At 37.0% G+C, this 20,171-nt stretch overlaps 1 non-coding gene across 1 annotated transcript; it reads right to left on the bottom strand.

The window, feature by feature from the left end:
- Positions 1–234: 234 nt before the first annotated feature.
- On the bottom strand, positions 235–306 carry TRNAQ-UUG (transfer RNA glutamine (anticodon UUG)). The gene has a single exon. It is a non-coding gene; the product is annotated as a tRNA-Gln (tRNA).
- Between the last annotated feature and the right edge of the window lie 19,865 nt (positions 307–20,171).

Genomic DNA, 20,171 nt, shown 5'->3' with positions numbered 1-20,171 from the left:
AGTAAAAATACAGGGTGGTATAATTTATCAGTTGCCATTTGCCTGCAGAAGTGAAGGCAGTAACAGTAACAGAGTTGGAAGGGACCTTGGAGGTCATCTAATCCAAACCCCCACTCACGCAAGAGACCTGTACTAGATTTTCAAACCGCTGAACTGCCAACCTTTCTGATCAACAAGCTCAGTGTCTTAGCCATTGAGCCACGTAGTCAGGCTAAAATGTTGTGTTACAAGTTTAGGTTCTACCGAGATTTGAACTCGGATTGCTGGATTCAAAGTCCAGAGTGCTAACCATTACACCATAGAACCACAAGGCAACATCTTTCATCTGTAATCTGAAATTATAAGAGCCTAGGAAATAGTGACTGGGTACAGCATAAATCAATTCTGTTTCGTAACTTCAATAATGCTTATGGTTCTAATTGTGAAAAATATGCATGAAAACCTGTATCTGTTTTGTCTATCTTATAATTATTTCAGTTTACTTTGAAAATGAACAATATAATCCCTCTCTCCAATCTCTTGTTGAGGTTGATTCCTTATTATACATTTATTATTGGCAGTGAGATAGCAGAAACAGAAAAGAACAAAAAAAGAAAAATCAAACAAGCTCAGACATATACAGATTTCCCCCCCCCCCAAACACTGATTTATATTTCTATCTCTTCCAATTGAATGTTTTGCTCAAAGTTCTCAGGAGCTGGCTGCATGCAGATAAATTCAGCAGCACATTTCAATCATCAGTTTTCAGTGCCTATGGGAGAAAAGTTGCTCTTATGCTAAACTCTTGTCAAAATGAAGCTCATTCAATTCAGCTACTATACCTTCTAAGCAAGTTTCTGTTACATCAGCACTAAACAGTATTAATTGGACAAACAGTTAATTTTAGCCTGGAATGGAATGTAGGAGCCTGTGCCATCAGTAATGGATTTTCTTTGAATAAACTTTATCCAGTGAAGACAGGAAGTGAAAAGTGAAGAAAAACTATAGTTTTATAGGCCAATAAGTACTAAAGCTGTGATGGACTACCCCATTAAGAGGAAAATTTTCCTTCTGTTGAAATCCTTTCTATGCCTTTTCTGAACACGATTCTCTAAATTTGCCTCCAAGTGTTCAGTTTATTTCTTTTGTTAAAATTTATATCTTGCTGATTTGGTGCAGAATCACTCCTCAGACAGGCTGATATGTTTTGTTTTATTATAATGCATAAATAAGAACAATGGAATGAACATAGAAGCCAAGTTAGATAATGTTCAAATTTTTTTTAAACTGTATGATTTACATTAGCAGGAAAACATCATTATATGATTTTATAGAGAATGACAAAGGAGAAAAAGAAATACTTGAAAATGTATATCAGATAAAATGGCTCAGTTTTGACCTAATTTTTTGATTAATTGTCTCTTCCTTTCTCCATTCTCAAAAACATTTCACAATTTAAGAATTAAAGCTAATAGAATAACCTGAAACAACAGCAGTATTCAGTATAAACTCAGTAATGAAAATCTTTTGAAAGTGCTTTCATATTTTGTCCCAATGTTAGATAAAACTATATAAGCTATATATGTGGTAAGTAATGCAATGCCACTGCATAGGGTTTGTCATTTGCCCTCATTCCACTTCCACAGACACTCATGCAAAATAATCAAGAGAGTACAAATCTTTAGAAAGTTTTGCTAAACAATCTCTGCCACATAGCAGAGGTGGCATTCAGCAGGTTCTGACCAGTTCTGGAGAACCGGTAGTGGAAATTTTGAGTAGTTTGGCAAACCGGTAAATACCACCTCTGATTGGCTCTTCCCCATCTATTCTCTGCCCCGAGTCCCAGCTGATCGGGAGGAAATGGGGATTTTGCAGTAACCTTCCCCTGGAGTGTGGACGGAATGGAGATTTTACAGTATCCTTCCCCTGCCACGCCCACCAAGCCACGCCCACCAAGTCATGCCACACTCACCAAGCCATGCCCACAGAACCGGTAGTAAAAAATTTTGAATCCCACCACTGCCACATAGCCTCCCCCCCACCTCCCGGTCAATAAAACACTATTCAGTCATTGGTCAGAAAGGACTGAGGCCACCACATTCAGTACTTTGGATATAATCCTTAAAAAGTTCCTTCCTTTTTTTAAGTGGGTTATAGTGATTAAATGTTAAATTGGAGCTAAAGAAACCCGGGTTCAAGTGCTTTTCATCTATTGAAGCTCACTGGATAATATGGTGCCCTCAGCTGAGTCTTGCAGGAAAAAAAATGGAAAGGGAATACCGTCTCAATGGCCTAGGACAGATAGGATTGAGATCTAGTGCTTTCTAAACACAACAGACTTTTCACTTTGCTCAAGACAGACAGGGAAGCATATTGTTTAAGATGCCAGTTATTTAATGGTTTTGGAATTATACTTACTGTATTTATGTTTTGATTTTTATAATTCGTTTGAGGTTCACAGTTTCTCTACATTTATCATGTGACAATTTGGTGCTCCGATATTCTGGTTAGCAGTGAGCAGTCACTCCTGATTACTAAACAGGATCAACTGATACACAACATGAATTTGTGCAAAGGTGTTCCTGGCCATGATTGCTATCTGTTCCTTGAATAGAAGCTGTGAGTCTAAGATGACTCCCAGATTGCCTACTGGGCAGGGGTGAAATGCTCCTGGTTCAGATTGGATCAGGCGATCCGGTAGTGATGGCGGCGGGTAGTTCGGAGAATCAGTAGCAAAAATCCCTGTCCCCCCCCCCACACCCATGCCCACCCAATCGCTCAGTCCCCACTTGCCCACTTGGCAGCTTGCTGCTTCTTTCCGGCTCATTCGCTTTTCCTGCCTTGCTTCGGCTCCTGCAATCAATTGCATCAGATAGCAACTCAATCTGCTGCCTGCAATCAATCCAGTCGGTGAGCAACTCAATCTGCCTGCCTGTTGTGGCCTGTCAGTGGCCTGTGCAGTTAGTAGCTGATTCTGACAGTGATGAGGCTGGTATGGTGCTGTGCCAGCAGCCTGTGCAACTGGTGCTCGAGTTAGACAATGAGGAGGCTGGAGAAGATGTGGTGCCAGAGGTGGGGATTCAGCCAGGGCCTTCAGAACCTCCAGAAGCTCCCATAAGTGAAGAGGAAGAAGAAGAGGAGCACAGCACACAGAGCTGTAAAAAGGCAGGAGTGGCTCCTCAGGAGGAGGTCTCCTCGAGAGTAAGGCTTGGGGCTAATTGGCCACTTCCCTAGCCTATTTAAGGAAGGAGGACGACTGATGCAATTTGCAGGAAACAACTTCGTTCATATTCCTTTGCATCTTGATTCCAGAAATGTTTGATTCAGCTCTTGTTTCTTTCTTGTCAGTTTTCCTGCAAATTGCTTCCGGGCATTCTGCCAACCACAGTAAGATTACAGTTATCTGAAATACTGTTCCTCAGAATTGAGTTATTATTCTTTGGATTCTTGTTGGCTGTTAATGAAGTTAAATTAACAGCCCTTGTTCAGAAAAGACTGATTTAAACAGTACTTGTGTTCGAACAACTACTAAGAAAGCTCATTAGTAGTCCTTAATTAGTAAACTAAGGTTTGTACAGACTTTGTGTGTGCTATGTTCTTTGGGGTCTGTAGCGGGGGCAGAACAATGCCTTGTGCTTTCAATTTGGTAAGTAACTGGGGGGGGGTTGGGGGGAGCTCTAAAAAAATAATTAATTGGGGTTTTTTAAAGGAGTTTTATTTTTTTTTAGGCATAGCAATTTAAAGTTAAGGAATTTTTAAATTTAGTTGCTTTTATCTAAAAATATAAATAAAATAAAATAAAATAATAAAATAAAATATTTATGCAGCTTTCTGAGATTTGGTGTGTTTCTGTAGTGTTTCACTCTAACTACAGAAACACACAAAATCTCATAAAGCTGTATGTGGCATTTTGTGTGGAAAAAGTGTGAAGTTGGTTTTTGAGCTTTTTGTGGCTGTGTGAGGTTCCTGCTTGTTGCAGGGGCCATTCTGGGTGAAGTACATTGTGCATTTTATATTGTGAGTGTGTCAGTTGTGTTGTGTTGTGTTGTGTGTGTGTAAAGTGTGAAAGTTGGTTTTTGGTACCTCTTATTCTTTTTTGTACTTTATTATTTTTATTATTTATTATTATTGGCCACACCCACCTGGTCACCTGACCACCAAGCCACGCCCACCCGGTCACCTGACCACCAAACTACACTCACCAATTAAGCCACGCCCACAGAACCTGTAGGGAACATTTTTAGATTTCACCCCTGCTACTGGGTCTATCTGGGGAAGTTCAACCCTATCCAGCATAAAAAATGGCATAGTCCTAAAACCAGTAAATTCAAATCCAGAGCTGCTCAATCTTACAGGATTTAGTTGAAACCTGTTGTTCCCCATCAGAGCCTCACAGCTTCCAGTCACTGGGATAAAACATTCACAGCATTGCTTAATTCACCAGAGGCAGAGACATCAATTACTGCTCAAGCAATGAACCTATGGCAGAAATATTTTGTGCAAATTTCCATCAATTTTTTATTTTTAAAAAGTGCACACACTAATCTAATCTAATCTCATCTGTTAATACGAATGATAATGACACAGTGCTATAAATGTCTGACACTGGTGATGGTGTCTTGACTTTATGAACAAATTACACAGAGATGAGTAAAAGCAATAAAAGACAGAAAATGGTTCTGAGAAACACTTTTATGGGGAAGTAAGGGGAAATGGAATGTAATTGATTTTTTGGTTAATGTGCTGATTTCAGGGAAAATGCTCAGCACCTACGCATCTAGACGAGCTCTAGAATGGAATCTTATTGCATGCATTCAGCACTTATAATCAGAGGTTAAGGAACTCCAACAATGTTGTCTCCAAAGTTTTTGGAGAGGTATGTTTCTCGTTGCCTTCCATCTTTCTCATCACCACTACTACCAGTATATTTTCTTTCCTGGGTTTATAAAGAGAGGGCCGCCATTTGGAAACTGGTTTGTTCTTATCTTTTCTCCATGTTTGTGAATGACAGGTAAGTAACTATAAAAGCTAAAAAAAAAAGGGGGGGGGAGGGAATAATTAGGAATTAGCTGTGGTTCCCTTGGTGGGCAAAAGGCATCAGCAGGTATTCTATGATGTCAGTCCCTGATCTCTGGCTCTGATAATGAACTGAAGTACTGTGTAATCATTAGGAACCTTCTGGTACACTAAAAATGTATAATAAAGCGTTAACTTGTGGTAAGATGGGCAGCCAATACATTTTATAAATAAATAAAATAATCTTGTTTTGAAATCTCTACATCTGCATTTGAAAGGTACGGTACATATGTAAACACAATTTAGTATGCAAAAGTATCGTCAGCTTAGTTTTTTTCTTTTGGAAAGGAAGATTGTACTATAATGTTTACTGCTGAATTATGAATACTAAATATATGAACATAAAAGTCTAGGAGGTAATATATATTCCCTATGAAACATTTCTAATGTCTGTTTAACTGACCTTTATGACTTTGGACTGTTTCCACCAGTAAAATGTATAATGATTATTGTTTGTTTGAACTTGTTTCTCACTGTAAGGTTTGCAATATACTGAACTTAACATAACATGAACTTCAGTCTTATTGGTCCATGGAGAACTAAGACCAGTATTATGTATGCCTTATGTGTTCTCTTCTCGTTTTCACTCACATATTCAATGCATCTGCATGCAACATGAAAATATAATGGATCTCATACTTCTCTTCTCAAATTATCAACCCAGAGTTTGTCTTGAGGCACAAATGAACAGGCTCAAATTACCCTATTTAGGAAACATTATGTAAAGATCTAGCTCTACAGAGAAGGCTATAATGCTGGGATGAGTGAAAAGAAAGGGAAGAAGAAAATGAAGAAGGCAAACAACATCTGCATACCATTTAAAAAAGACAATCAAAAAGCCAAAAAGGAAACAATCCAAATAAGCGGAAATTAATACTAGGCCAACAATCAAGCAGTAAACAATACCCAGGGGTGAAATGCTCCTGGTTTGGACTGGATCGCCCGATCTGGTAGTGAGGGCGGTGGGTGGTTTGGAGAACTGGTAGCAAAAATCCCTGCGCCCCCTCCCCCATGCCCAGCTGAGCCGTGCGATCATCAGAGGCTGTTTTGTCACAAGTAAATGCCTTATTCTCTAATAGAGGAATTGTATATACACGGGGTATTAGGGGTTAATTTATTCTTCCTCTCCTAATTTATTCATATGTAACCACTCCTATCCTTTACTCCGCCTTGTTAATATAAAAGGAGTTGTATGCACCTCCTCCTTTGCTTATATCTACTATCACTCAGAGAATATAGAATGCCTACTGTAAATAAATAGTGTTAATGTTTGAATACTTCATTCTTGAATCTTTTATTGAGTCTGATCCTTAAAATTACGCAACAATCTGGTAGCAGAGGATGGTTGAATTGACTCAATAAAAATCAAATATGCCTAAGAGAGAAAACTCCACAAACAAAAGAGAAAGACCCAACACCAGGGCACACAGTAAAGAGATGGAAACGGATCAAGAAATGATCGATGAATCCACAACTATAATATCAAAAGAATCTGAAGACTGCACTACAGACAACGAGGAGATAATTGATGAAACTGATGACCAAGAAGAGAACGAGATAGAAAACAACGAACTCAGGTCAGAGATACTGAAACTTCTGAAAAGTCAAAAGGATGATGAAAATCTCATCGCGAACCTCCGAGACATCATAAAAAACAGCGGAGCAGCGAGAGAAAAACACATCGTAACAGATGAATCTAAAGAATCAAAAATGGTGAGCGAATTGCCCGTAGATAAGAATATAACAAAAAAGAAGACTAACGGTCCCACACAAAATTTTGAATGGCAGCCATCTTGGTTTCAACAGACCACTAAGATGAGCGAAGCAGAGCCAATCAGAAAACAGAATTCAAAATGTCTGGCGCGAAAAGCCCTACATAATGCAAAAGGCAAAAAAGAAAAAATCTACTCTTCAGAAGAATCTGACACAGACATCGAAGAAACTTCAATCGAAATGCAAATAGAGTCAGCAATGAAAACTCTTTTTGCAACATTCGGTCCAAAATTAAGAATTACAAAAGAATCAACAAAAGCTAGCAATCAAGAAATAAAGAAAAGACAAGCAAGCAAGCAAACATCTCAGAATCTACCCGCTTCTATCCAGACGACGAGAGCACCGACGCCTGAACCCAGAGAACCCTGCAAATACTCCCCCACGCCACAGACGATTCCAGGAACCAGAGATCTCAACAAGAACTACTTCAGCGAAAAGAAACAAGCGCCTGCCGTCACCTGGACACCCAAGATCGAACCAGAGACCGAATCATCAGAGGAGGAACACTACGAGTGAGCTGCAGCAGCAAGAACCTCTTCCGACAGCTTCAGAAGCGAAATTAGCAACGCGCATGCGCAAACACACACAGACAACTATGGAAGACATGAAGAGCAGCGAGAGCCATTCAGACTCATTGCAAGCATACCCACACCATTCTGCAACTATCAACACTTGCAAGATCACGGACTACCTCCAGTTGTAAGTAATGGAACAAATAATATTGGGAACTTGCCCAATGATTTTCCAAAACTGAGAATAGATGGTATTAATTTGCAGAAATGGTGTCAACAACTTCAGGTTGTTTTTCTAAAAGAGAACTTATTATTCTTTATAACTAACCCCCCCAAAAGACCTTGGACTCTAAAATTGGACTGCCTGCACCACAGAGCATTCTACTTATTAATATCTAGTATATCTCCCGCTATGTACCATAGTATTAAGCATAATTTGACTGTCTCAGAAATTATTCAATGCATGTTTAAATTGTTTCATAGTGAAAGTGTAGCAACTACTACAAGAATGTCTAAAGATTTCTTCTCTGCTAGGATAAAGCCAGGGGTTACTATAAGTGAACATTTGATATCTCTAAACAAAATCAGAGCAGAGCTGCATTTAAGGGGAGAGGTAATTTCAGATCAAACAATGAAAAGTGTTATCATTAATTCATTAGACCCATCGTGGGATAACTATATATCACATTTAGACACAATTAATTTAGGATACTTATCCATAGAGAATTTATCAAATAAGCTAATAGCTGAAGATGATTCAAGAAGGAGTCGCTATAATAATCACATAGAACATAAACAAAGTAAGAGAGTAGTATTTCAAGAGAAATATCGAGATTCAATTGAATGTCACAATTGTGGATCCAAAGAACATTGTAGAAGAGATTGTACTAAATTTCTTAGAGAAAGAAAAAAACATGACTATAGAAGTAGATACCATAACAGACAATCATCCATTGATAGACTTAGATATAGAAGCTCACCTAATTATAGAGAACATAGAGGGGGCAGGGATAATTCGAGAGATAAAAAGTCTGGATCACTAAATGGATTAAATAAACATAATATAACTAACATACAACATTCAGGGGATAATGATTGGCTCATTGATTCTGGGGCAACTAATCACATAACACATAACAAAAATATATTATCTTCATTTGTAGAAGATAAATTTGTAATTAAGGTAGCCAATCAAGAAAAGGTCCAAGTTATTGGTAGAGGAAATGTAAACTTACCCGGTCTAGGAAAAATAGAGGGGGTATTATTAATACCAGAAATACCTCATAACATACTTAGTGCAATGAAACTAAGTAGAGATTCTGACTTCCGGCGGTGACGTCATCGTGTTAGGGACGAAAGGAACGGCTCTCCGTTCTCCAAGTCCCTAATATCGCCGATTTAGGAGCCGATTTAGGCACTATTGACCTCGGATAGGTCAATAGAAAAAAGGGGAAACTCCGAGGACCTCGGGGAGGACAGCAATCCCCCCGAAGGTTCAGGAAACCCCCCCTTAATCCTGATCGGGGAAAAACCAGCCATCCGGCTGGCCAGAAACGTTGACAGCTGACTAAGAGGGAAGCGAAAATCAAATAAAGAAGACTTCGGTGGAAAGATCGGGAAAGAAAAAAGCTCAAAAGGTATATTTACAACCCATAAAGTGAAATTCGAAGGCGGAAGAAGTTAAAACTCCAACTAAGAAGCTAGATAGCGGCGACTGTGAAATAAGCGGAGACAGCTTCCATTTTGACAGTGACAGCGCACAATTTAGCAGCCGGCGAAAGCGGAGGAAACCCAGGAGGAGAAAGCGAGCCCAGACAAGCTTGGATTTTGAATATACAGCCACAGAGGAGAGACGGAATTTAAGGAGAGAAAGGGGGTTAATTTGACAGACTTTGTGGAAGTGATAACGAGACATTTAATAAACATTCGATACCGGAAGAGAGAGCGCGCCAGGAAAACTTCGTTTAAAGTGGAGATCAGTGACTTTTGGAGCTAAACTAAATTAATTTAAGCGGAATATTTCTCTTGGGACTCTTGGACTTTTGGACTTTGGAGATTTAGAGGTTTGGACCTAAACTTCGGGATTTGGATTATTTTACCCTCTACTCCTTTTCTCTCCCTGTTGAAAGGTGGACACCTGGGGGTTTTGAAACTTTGGTGGACATTGGACACTCATTTAAAAATATTTGGACATTGGATACTGGACTTAGAACTTTGGACTTTGAACCATAAATAAAGAAAGATACAAATTTGGGAAGAAGAGAGAGAGAAGAGAGTGATCCAGAAAAAGAAGAAGAAGAAGAATCAACTGTAAAGTATAATTAATTGTATTAAAAGCTGATAACAAATTAGTGATTAAGAACCATAGAAGGTATTAATATTAAATGTATTGTTTGTGAAATCTATATAATCCTATATATTATATAATATATACTATATATATAACTGTTAATTTAATTTTATATTTACTCTTAATATATAACTATATTTATCTCAGTGCTTTATTTTATCTTGGTAGTTAAATATTATATCTCCCTGCATGTCTAGCTTTGAAAACTATATTAGATAGATTAATTGATTTTAGGATTGAATTAAGGTAATTGATTTGATAAATACTAATTAATAGTACTTAACAATTAACTTAAATAAGATAGTAAATAACCAAATATAAGGATAGTTAACTGATGAATTGCTGAAGTATTAGACTTTTCCCTCGCTTCCCCCCCCCCTTATATTCTATCCCTATGCTTAGAGAGTAATACAGACCAGACAGTTATTATGAATTGAAGATCTCTGTAAAATATCGAAAAAGGGAAAATAGAACTTATAGATAAATTTACATATAGATAGTGATAGTGCGACAGGGGAACCTAACCTAGTTGCTTATTTTCTTGGGATTACTGGGACTATTGAAAGCCACTAACCATACAAAAATCCCAAAAGAAATAGAATAACCTAAATAGAACTCAGTATATGAGATTCTGGGAGAAGATATTAAAAGAAATACAAATGGCAACTACAAGCTCAACAACAATCTCTAAGTTAAGTAAGAAAATACCATCAAGCCAGATGATACTCACGGCCTCCCCAATACAACAAAAAATAGCTGAAACCACGGAAAAGGATAAAGCAGCTCCCACCCTTAGTATACCAAACATTCATTCCATATTAACGACGATCCAGGAAGGAATGAATAAAATGCAAGAGACTATGGCCTATAACCATGAGGAGACAAGGAAAAATCATGAGGAACTAAGGATGGATGTAGGAGAGATAAAGGATAATATTAGGAATATGGACGAGAAGATAGGAAAGATACAACATAAAATGGAGGAAAATGAACAGAGGATTTGTAAGGTGGAGGAGAGAATAGAATATACAAATAAGAAAATGGAGAGGATGGAATATGACCAAGCAGCTACAAATAAGGATCTAGAGGACACGGTATCATATCTTGAGATGGAGAAGGCATCCTTCTACTTAAGGTTCCAGAATGTAGAAGAGCAAAAGGAGGAGGACTTAGGAGAAATCATGACTGAGATACTCTCTGAAGTGACCCAGAGGAACAAGGAAGAGATTCGAAGTGGAATAGACGAAATCTATAGAGTCCACACGAACTACGCCCGGAGAAATAAACTGCCAAAGGAAATACATATCAGATTTACAAAAAAATCCTTAAAAGAAGAGATCTATAGGAAGATGAGAGAGGATACAGCTATGTATAAGGGAAGAGAAATTTTAACCCTCAAACAGATACCAAAAAGGACGAGGGACCAAAGAAGGAACTACAACTTCCTAACGGCACAATTAAATAAATTTAAAATAAAGTTCCGCTGGCTAATACCGGAGGGTTTACTAATTTCCTGGGAAGACAAAAAATACAGAATTGATAACGTAGGAAAAGCACAGGACTTCTTTGATCAACACTTCGCGCTGGAGGAGGAGCAAGAGAGTAGAAAAGAAGAAGGTCCTAAGAGGCAAGAGGAACGGCGGACAGAGAAAGAAGGAAGAGACCAAGAAGAGGGGAGAAGATTGGAAAGAGAAAGAATGGAGAGAGAGGGAGCGAGGGAAAAGACGCAAATGATACTCAGAAACAACAAAAGACTGCAATCAACGGATAAATAAATAAAGAGAGATGGAAAAAGAACTAAAACTCATCTCAATCAACATAAACGGACTTAATTCACCAGCAAAAAGAAAACACACATTTACAAAACTTCAAAAACTAGAAATGGATATTATAACACTTCAAGAGGTACATATTAAAAGACAGCATCAAAAACTATTGGATAATCAAAGATTAGGAAAACTATATGCAGCGCTTGGAGACCAAAAAAAGAGAGGAGTCGTAATATATGTGAAGAAATACCTAAAAACAAAAGAAATATATGCAGACACAGAAGGACGTTTCTTAATAATAGAAATACAAACAGAATCCAAAACAATACTATTAATATCTATATATGCACCCAACGCAAATCAAAATGATTTTTTCAAAAAGCTACACAATATAATCAAAGACCTGGAGTACGAAGCTATCTGTATGGTAGGAGATTTCAACGCAATCACGGACATAGAAAAAGATTATCGGAGTACCAAACAAAGTAAAACCAGAAAGAAAACTCTACCGGAACACTTCAAGGATATGATCAATGAACTACACCTACATGACGTATGGAGAGAGGCAAACATGCAAACGAAACAATACACATATTATTCAAACCCACACCAGTCATGGTCTAGGATCGACATGGCCTGGATGACCTCAGACCTCAGAGAGGAGGTAAAAGATATCGAAATAGCAGCGAACACCTGGGCAGATCATAACCCCATTAGAATAATATGGAAGGGACATCGAAAGCAAAGGAGGTGGATGATGGACACGGGAATAATAAAGGATAAGGAATATATACAGATGATCGAGAAAGAGGTTAAAATGTTCCTACAAATAAACACTAAAGAACAGACATCACTTCAAAATCTTTGGGACACAATTAAAGCATATATAAGAGGTCTTACAATCGCGTATATGGCAAAAAAAAATAAAGAGAAACATCAGTCAAGAAATAAGTTGTTAGAAGAACTCAGAACATATGAATTAGAATTGCAGAAGGATCCCCAAAACAAAACAATAAAAACAAAATTAAACCTTACTAAACATAGAATCAATTTGACTACCCAGACAGAAATCGTACAGAAAATTAAATTAGCAAAGCAGAAACACTTTGAGCATGCAAACAAAACGGGGCGCTGGTTAGCGTATAAATTGAAAAAAGAAAAAGAAAGGAGAACAATATTTCAATTGCAAGACGAAACAGGACAAATATATTATACCAACCTAGACAAAAAACGTATAGTTAAAGATTTCTTTCAAGGTCTCTACAAGGGAGAAGAGATTCGGGAGGAAGATATTAAGGAATACCTATGTAAAACAAATATCATAAAATTAGAGAAGTCCCACAGAGAAGCATTAAATAGACCAATTACGATGTCTGAGCTGGTGGAAGCAAGGAAAAAGCAAAAGAATAACAAAGTTCCAGGCCCGGACGGGATACCAACGGAGTTTTATAAGAACTGTCAAAATGCAATGGATGAACTGTTACTCCTGGTTCTCAACGATGCATTATTAGAGGCAGAAATTCCCAAATCTTGGACTGAAACCATCATTACACTTATCCCTAAAGAAGACACAGACCCCACACAAATTAAAAATTATAGGCCGATTTCACTGCTTAATGTAGATTATAAACTCTTCATGTTGGTCATAACGCAAAGATTGAAAACAATTATTCATAAATACATACATACGGATCAGAACGGTTTTGTCCCAAGAAGACAGATCAAAAATAACATAAGAACAATTATTAATGTCCTGGAACATTACGAGAAAAGAAACGATAAACAAGCAGCCCTACTTTTCTTAGATGCACAAAAGGCCTTTGATAATTTAAACTGGAACTTCCTCATATCGCAATTAGAAATTATGGACTTTGGTGCTAAATTTTTACAAATGATTAGAAGAATATATTCCCTCCAAACGGCCAAAGTTATGATTAATGGAGATATGACTGAAAACTTAGATATACAAAAAGGAGTGAGACAAGGCTGCCCCTTATCCCCACTATTGTTCATAATCTCTTTGGAAATATTATTAAATGAAGTCAGGAAAGACCCCGAAATAAAAGGTTTGAGAATACGGAAAGAGGAGTACAAATTGCAGGCCTTTGCTGATGACGTGGTGTTTATAATGGAGCAACCGGAAACAACAGGAGCCAAACTTTTAGCGAGGATAGAGGAATATGGAAGAGTTGCAGGGCTCAAAATCAACAAACAAAAAACTAAAGTGTTAACAAAGAACTTGACAAAGGTACAAGAGATACAATTAGAAGACAAATTAGGAATACAAATTGTAAAGAGAATAAAATATTTAGGAATCTGGCTTACTGCCAAAGCAATAACAATCAGAGAAGACAATTACAATAAATTAATGAAACAAATTAGAAAAGACCTGGAAACGTGGAATAAACTACAACTGTCATTCCTAGGGAAAATTGCATCCATAAAAATGAACATACTCCCTAGACTACTCTACCTTTTCCAAGTAGCCCCAATCTGGCCAGGAAAGAATTTCTTTAAGGACCTTACTAAAATAACAACAAAATTTATTTGGAATGGGAAAAGGGCCAGAATTAAAATAAAATGTATGCAAGATACCCGGGAAAAAGGAGGTTTAGGCCTACTGGACTGGGAGCTATATTATAAAGCAGCGTCTCTAAACTGGATAAGGGACTGGATAGATCTTAAGAATAAAAGAATGTTATCATTAGAAGGCTTTGATTTACAACGCGGATGGCATGCCTTTCTCTGGGAGGGAAAGGATAAGCACCATGGGTATTTTCAGCAACATATCATTAGAGAAGCATTGTACAAATCATGGCAAGAGGTTAGGAAACACTACACCAAGATCCCACGATGGCTATCGACAATGGAAGCACAAATATATCCTAATGCCATGGACATAGCGAAAATGAGGACTTATAAAGAACTATTGAACAGTGAAGGAGAATTACAAACAAGACAAGAATTACAGAATCAGGGTATAGACATTGATTGGTGGCCATACATGCAAATAGAATCAAGATACAAAACTGATCGGACACAATTCGGATTCCAAAATGAACCAAATGAATTGGATAAAATATTACAAAGTGCAGATGAGAAAATGATTACCAAAATTTATAAGTACCTACTACAATACAAATTGGAAGAGGAGGTTGTCAAAGAAAGCATGATAACATGGGCCAAAAACATAGGATATACTATTGAATTGGATAAGTGGGAGAATTTGTGGAAGATAAACTATAAGATGACACTGTCCATACCCTACAAAGAAAACCTTTATAAAATGTTCTACCGATGGCACCTCCCACCGGCGCGTCTAGCCAAGATGTTCCCAAATACATCTTCGATGTGTTGGAAATGTAAATCACAGAAAGGGACATACTACCATCTCTGGTGGCTATGCCGAAGGGCAAAACAATACTGGCAACAAATCAAAACAATGATTGAAGAAATTACGAAACAAAAACTTGAAATGAGACCGGAAACCTTTTTATTGGGAATCATCACAGCAAATTATACCAAAGAAATTAAATATCTAATCATTCATATCCTCACAGCAGCACGTATACTCTTTGCCCAACATTGGAAATCTGAACAGTTACCTACAGAAGACAAAATAATAGCTAAAATTACAGAATGCGCAGAATTAGATAAGCTTACAAAAGAAATACAAGAGAAAGATGATACTGATTATTATTTAGTATGGCAAAAGTGGTACGGCTGGCTGGAGGCAAAAATAGGAATACAAAGATAGTTTATGATTAATCAATGGAAATGTATAGAAGTAAATAAGGAATCAATTATATATATATATATATAACCATGTAAACAGTTGATTATAGACATTAATATAAATTGAAAAATGGAAAATACTCCACCGTTATAGTAACTTCTAAGAGTCAGTCATTGGACTGAATCGATGTTTGTTAGTTTTGTATGTCATTTTATGTATTTATGTTGGTTTTGTTTTTTCTTTTTATTATTAATAAAATTTTAAAAAAAAAAAAAAAAAAAAGAAACTAAGTAGAGATTCTGACATAAACATAGTATTCTCAAAAGGAAAAGCAACATTAGAGAAAGACAAAACAAGCTTGGGTAGTATGACTATTAAAGGAGGTCTACCATATTTAGTTATAAAAGAAAAATGGTTACACAATATTGATTCTAACATGGAAGATGACAATAACATAGAGAATGAAGACAATAGCAATAGTGATAATGAGGAAAATGAAACAATTCATAGCCACAAAGACACATCTATTAATGACACATCTAATAACAAAAAACCTACAATTGGAAAACCAATCCACGATGAATGTGCGCATATCTTACATAGGAAATTAGGACATGCTAGTTTTCCTGTAGTACAAAAAATGATTGAACATGCTGAAGGTGTTAAAATAAAAAAATGTAAAAACTATTTGGAATGCTCAGTATGTAAGTCCACAAAACTCAAAACTAGTCCCAAACCAAGAAAGGCAACAAGATCAACTAATCAAATTTTTGATTTGGTACACATGGATCTGGTTGGTCCATTAACACCATCAATCACGTATAGAAAATGATACTTTCTGACTATTGTAGATGACTATAGTCGTTATGGATTTGTCTACACTTTAAAACACAAAGATGAAACATTTCAAAAATTTGAAAATTCAAAAACACAACATAATATTAAAATAAAACAAATCATGACAGATAGGGGATCTGAATTCATGTCAAAAGAATTCTCCCAATGGTTAAAAGACAAAGGGATGCTACATTTCACGTCTAGCCCTTTCTCTGCATTCCAAAATGGAGTACTAGAGAGAAAGAATTCAACACTACAAACCATGATTAGATGCACATTAGAAGATGCTGGCTTAGGAAAACAATTCTGGTCAGAAGCATTACAATACTCCAATTATACACAAAATAGGACTTGGTCCAGCATTATAAACAAGACACCATACGAATTAATGTACAATAGAAAACCCAAAATAACACACATGCACATATTTGGAGTCACAGCGGATGTACACATACCAAAACAATTGAGGCGTAAAGGGGAGAACGTATCCAGAAGACTTAGATTCATGGGATACGAAACAGGCACAAAAGGGTACAGATTTATTGATAGTAACAACAAATTTATAATTTCTAGAACGGCTGTATTTCATGAACAGGCCAATTGGTCTAAAATACATCTTAATGAAATATTCCCAACCACAAATTTAGACACTGAGCATAAAGATAAAATAAATAGAGAAGAACGCAATCACAACACACATAGAAACAAAAATAAAACATGGACAAATAGTCAACACAGAATAAAGACAGAGTCATTAACAAAAAAAGAGGCAAGATACCTACACGATAACGATAGCAAACTAGAAAAAACAATCAGATGTAACAGAAATCAGGTGCTAAGCAAATACAAAGATTACGTAATGTACATGGATAGCGAAGCATCAACGCCAAATACATACGAAGAAGTATTAAAGCTCCCCACTGAAGAAAGAAAAAGATGGGAATCAGCCATGGCTAAGGAGATGGACAGTCTACGAGAATTAAATGTATTCACACCTACTCCTGCACCTAAGGATAAAACTATTATAGGCACCAGGTGGATATACAAAATTAAAAATCTAGAAGAAGGCAACACATTGTACAAAGCTAGATTAGTTGCACAAGGTTATGCTCAGAAATATCCTGAGGATTACACAGATACGTATTCTCCCACAGTAAGAACTGAGAGTGTCAAGACAGCTTTAGTTATAGCATCTGCACTTAACCTTGATGTATTTCAATATGACATACAGACTGCGTATCTTCACGCAAAACTTGATAAAGAGATATATGTAAGGGCACCTCACAGTCAATACACAAACAAAAATGAAACTTGGTTATTGAATAAAAGTTTGTACAGATTGAAACAATCTGGCAAACGTTGGTATGAATGTTTAGTCAAAGTACTCAAAACTATGAATTTCGATGCCACCACTGCAGACAACTGTTTCTTTGTCAAAAAGGAGGGTGATTCCTTAGAATTTGTGTTAATTTATGTGGATGATATTTTGTATATCGGTAAACATAAAGAAAAAAGAGATACATTTGTAACAAAATTAAATGAACATTTTTCTTTAAAATCATTGGGGAAGGTAAATAAATACCTTGGAGTTCAAATCAGTAAAACTAAAAAAGGATTCAAACTTTCTCAGAAAGATAAAATTATAGAGCTCCTAAACAAGTGCAATTTGAATGATGCTAAGTCTTGTGATACCCCTATGCAAACAGATTTCTTAAGGAACATAGATGAATCATCCCCTGAATTTAAGGATAATACACTTTACAGATCAGTTATTAGTTCCCTTTTGTATATTTCTAATTGGACTAGACCTGATATTGCTTTGCCCCTCAATCTATTATCCAGGTACGTTAGCAAACCATTAATGTATCATTGGGAAGCTGTTAAAAGAATATTAAGGTACTTAAAGCACAGCTTGGACTTTTGTTTACTACTGGAACCTAATAATGTCAAAGAGCCCGTTCTCACTTGTTACGGTGATGCGGATTGGGCAGGTGATACCATATGTAGAAAAAGCACATCAGGTTACATATTTTTTCTTAACGATTGTCCAGTTTACTGGTATACTGGAAAACAGGATTTAGTAGCTACATCAACAACTGAGGCAGAATATGTTTGTTTATCTAAAGCCTCCAACAATCTTGTATGGTTTAATGATTTGTTATCAAATATTTGGAAAAATCCTTCATTACCATTTGTCATACATGAAGATAATAAAGCTGCTATTGAGATATCTAGATCTGATGCTATTGGACAAAGATCCAGACATATAGATATAAAATTCAAGCACGTGAGACAATTATCTCAAGATGGATTTATTAAAGCAGTTCATTGCGAAACATCAGAACAAATAGCTGACATTTTAACTAAGCCTTTACCATCTAAACAGCACAAATATTTAACTTCTAAATTGCAAGTTTTGTATTGTTCTGAATCTGAATGTAATTATTGTTGTATATCGAATCGGCATTTAGAGGGGGATTTGTCACAAGTAAATGCCTTATTCTCTAATAGAGGAATTGTATATACACGGGGTATTAGGGGTTAATTTATTCTTCCTCTCCTAATTTATTCATATGTAACCACTCCCATCCTTTACTCCGCCTTGTTAATATAAAAGGAGTTGTATGCACCTCCTCCTTTGCTTCTATCTACTATCACTCAGAGAATATAGAATGCCTACTGTAAATAAATAGTGTTAATGTTTGAATACTTCATTCTTGAATCTTTTATTGAGTCTGATCCTTAAAATTACGCAACATGTTTTTTTTTTACTTTTAAAAGCATTTTTTCCTGCAACCTCTTCGGCCGAAAAGGCTGTAGAAAAAATGCTTTTAAAAGTAAAAAAAAAAAAAAAGTTGGTCGCGCCCACCCAGTCACATTACCCCGCCCCCCGGCCCACCAAGCCACACCCACAGAACCGGTAGTAACAAATTTTAGATTTCACCCCTGACAATACCCCAATTAAAGAACAAGCAACTACCAACTCAGACAAACAAGCTAATAGTAAACAGCCTGATCAAGGAATCACCAAGAACACTCCCACCAACACTGCCAGCCATTAGTATATAAACAGAACTAAATGCGAGCCAACAGTGTGCAGCGGCAGCCAAAAAAGCCATCACAATCCTAAATTGCATTAACAGAGGGATACAATCAAGATCAATTGAGGTACTAAAACCACTCTATAAAGCCTTAGTAAGACCACACCTAGAATACTGCATCCAGTTTTGGACACTGCACTATAAAAAAGATGTTGAGACTCTAGAAAAAGTGCAGAGAAGAGCAACCAGGATGGTTAGGGGACTGGAGACTAAAACATATGAAGAATGGTTACAGGAACTGGGCATGGCTAGTCTAATGAAGAGAAGGACCAGGGGAGACAGGATAGCAGTCTTCCAATATTTGAGAGGCTGCCACAGAGAGGAAGGGTCAAGTTATTTTCCACGTTCCCTGAAGGCCAGACAAGGAATAATGGATGGAAACTGAACAAAGAGAGATTCAACCTGGAAATAAGGAGAAATTTTCTGACAGTGAGAACAATCAACCAATGGAAAGCTTGCCTTTGGAAGTTGTGGGACCTTCATCACTTGAGATTTTCAGGAAGAGATTGGACTGCCATTTGTCAGAAAGGTGTAGGGCAGTGGTGGATTGCCCCTGGTTTGCATTGGTTCTATAGAACTGGTAGTAAAACCGGTGGGAGGCCCCACCCACTGACCCTGTTGTCACGTGCGCGGCCCTGTTGTGAACCGGTAGTAAAGAAGAGTAGAATCCATGCCTGGTGTAGGATCCCCTGCTTGGGTGGGGGGTTGGATTAGATTGCCTACAAGGGCCCTTCCAACTCTGTTAATCTGTAATATGTAACTCCCTTCTAGCCCTGATAAAGCCCTGATAAAGTTACCTAGTTGGGTAATGAAACATCTGTAAGAAAACAACCAAACTCAGAGAGCACCAAGGACCCCACAAGACAATGATCAGGAACAGATCTTCATGCATAAAATCTATCAATATGGTCAGTAAGAGTTAACAACACTTGATGGTATATGATAATCATCAACATACTTCTCTTCAGCCATTTAATTATAATTTAGAACCCCAATCTTTTGTAATAGTAATTTCCATTAAGGCATATAAGAGACATA

Source organism: Pituophis catenifer, unplaced genomic scaffold (genome assembly GCF_029215685.1).
Source record: "Pituophis catenifer annectens isolate HBS135680 unplaced genomic scaffold, rPitCat1.0.hap2 SCAF_1, whole genome shotgun sequence".
NCBI classification, from domain to species: domain Eukaryota; kingdom Metazoa; phylum Chordata; class Lepidosauria; order Squamata; family Colubridae; genus Pituophis; species Pituophis catenifer.
Note: the sequence above shows the minus strand (reverse complement) of the source record. Positions and strands in the feature narration are given on the sequence as shown.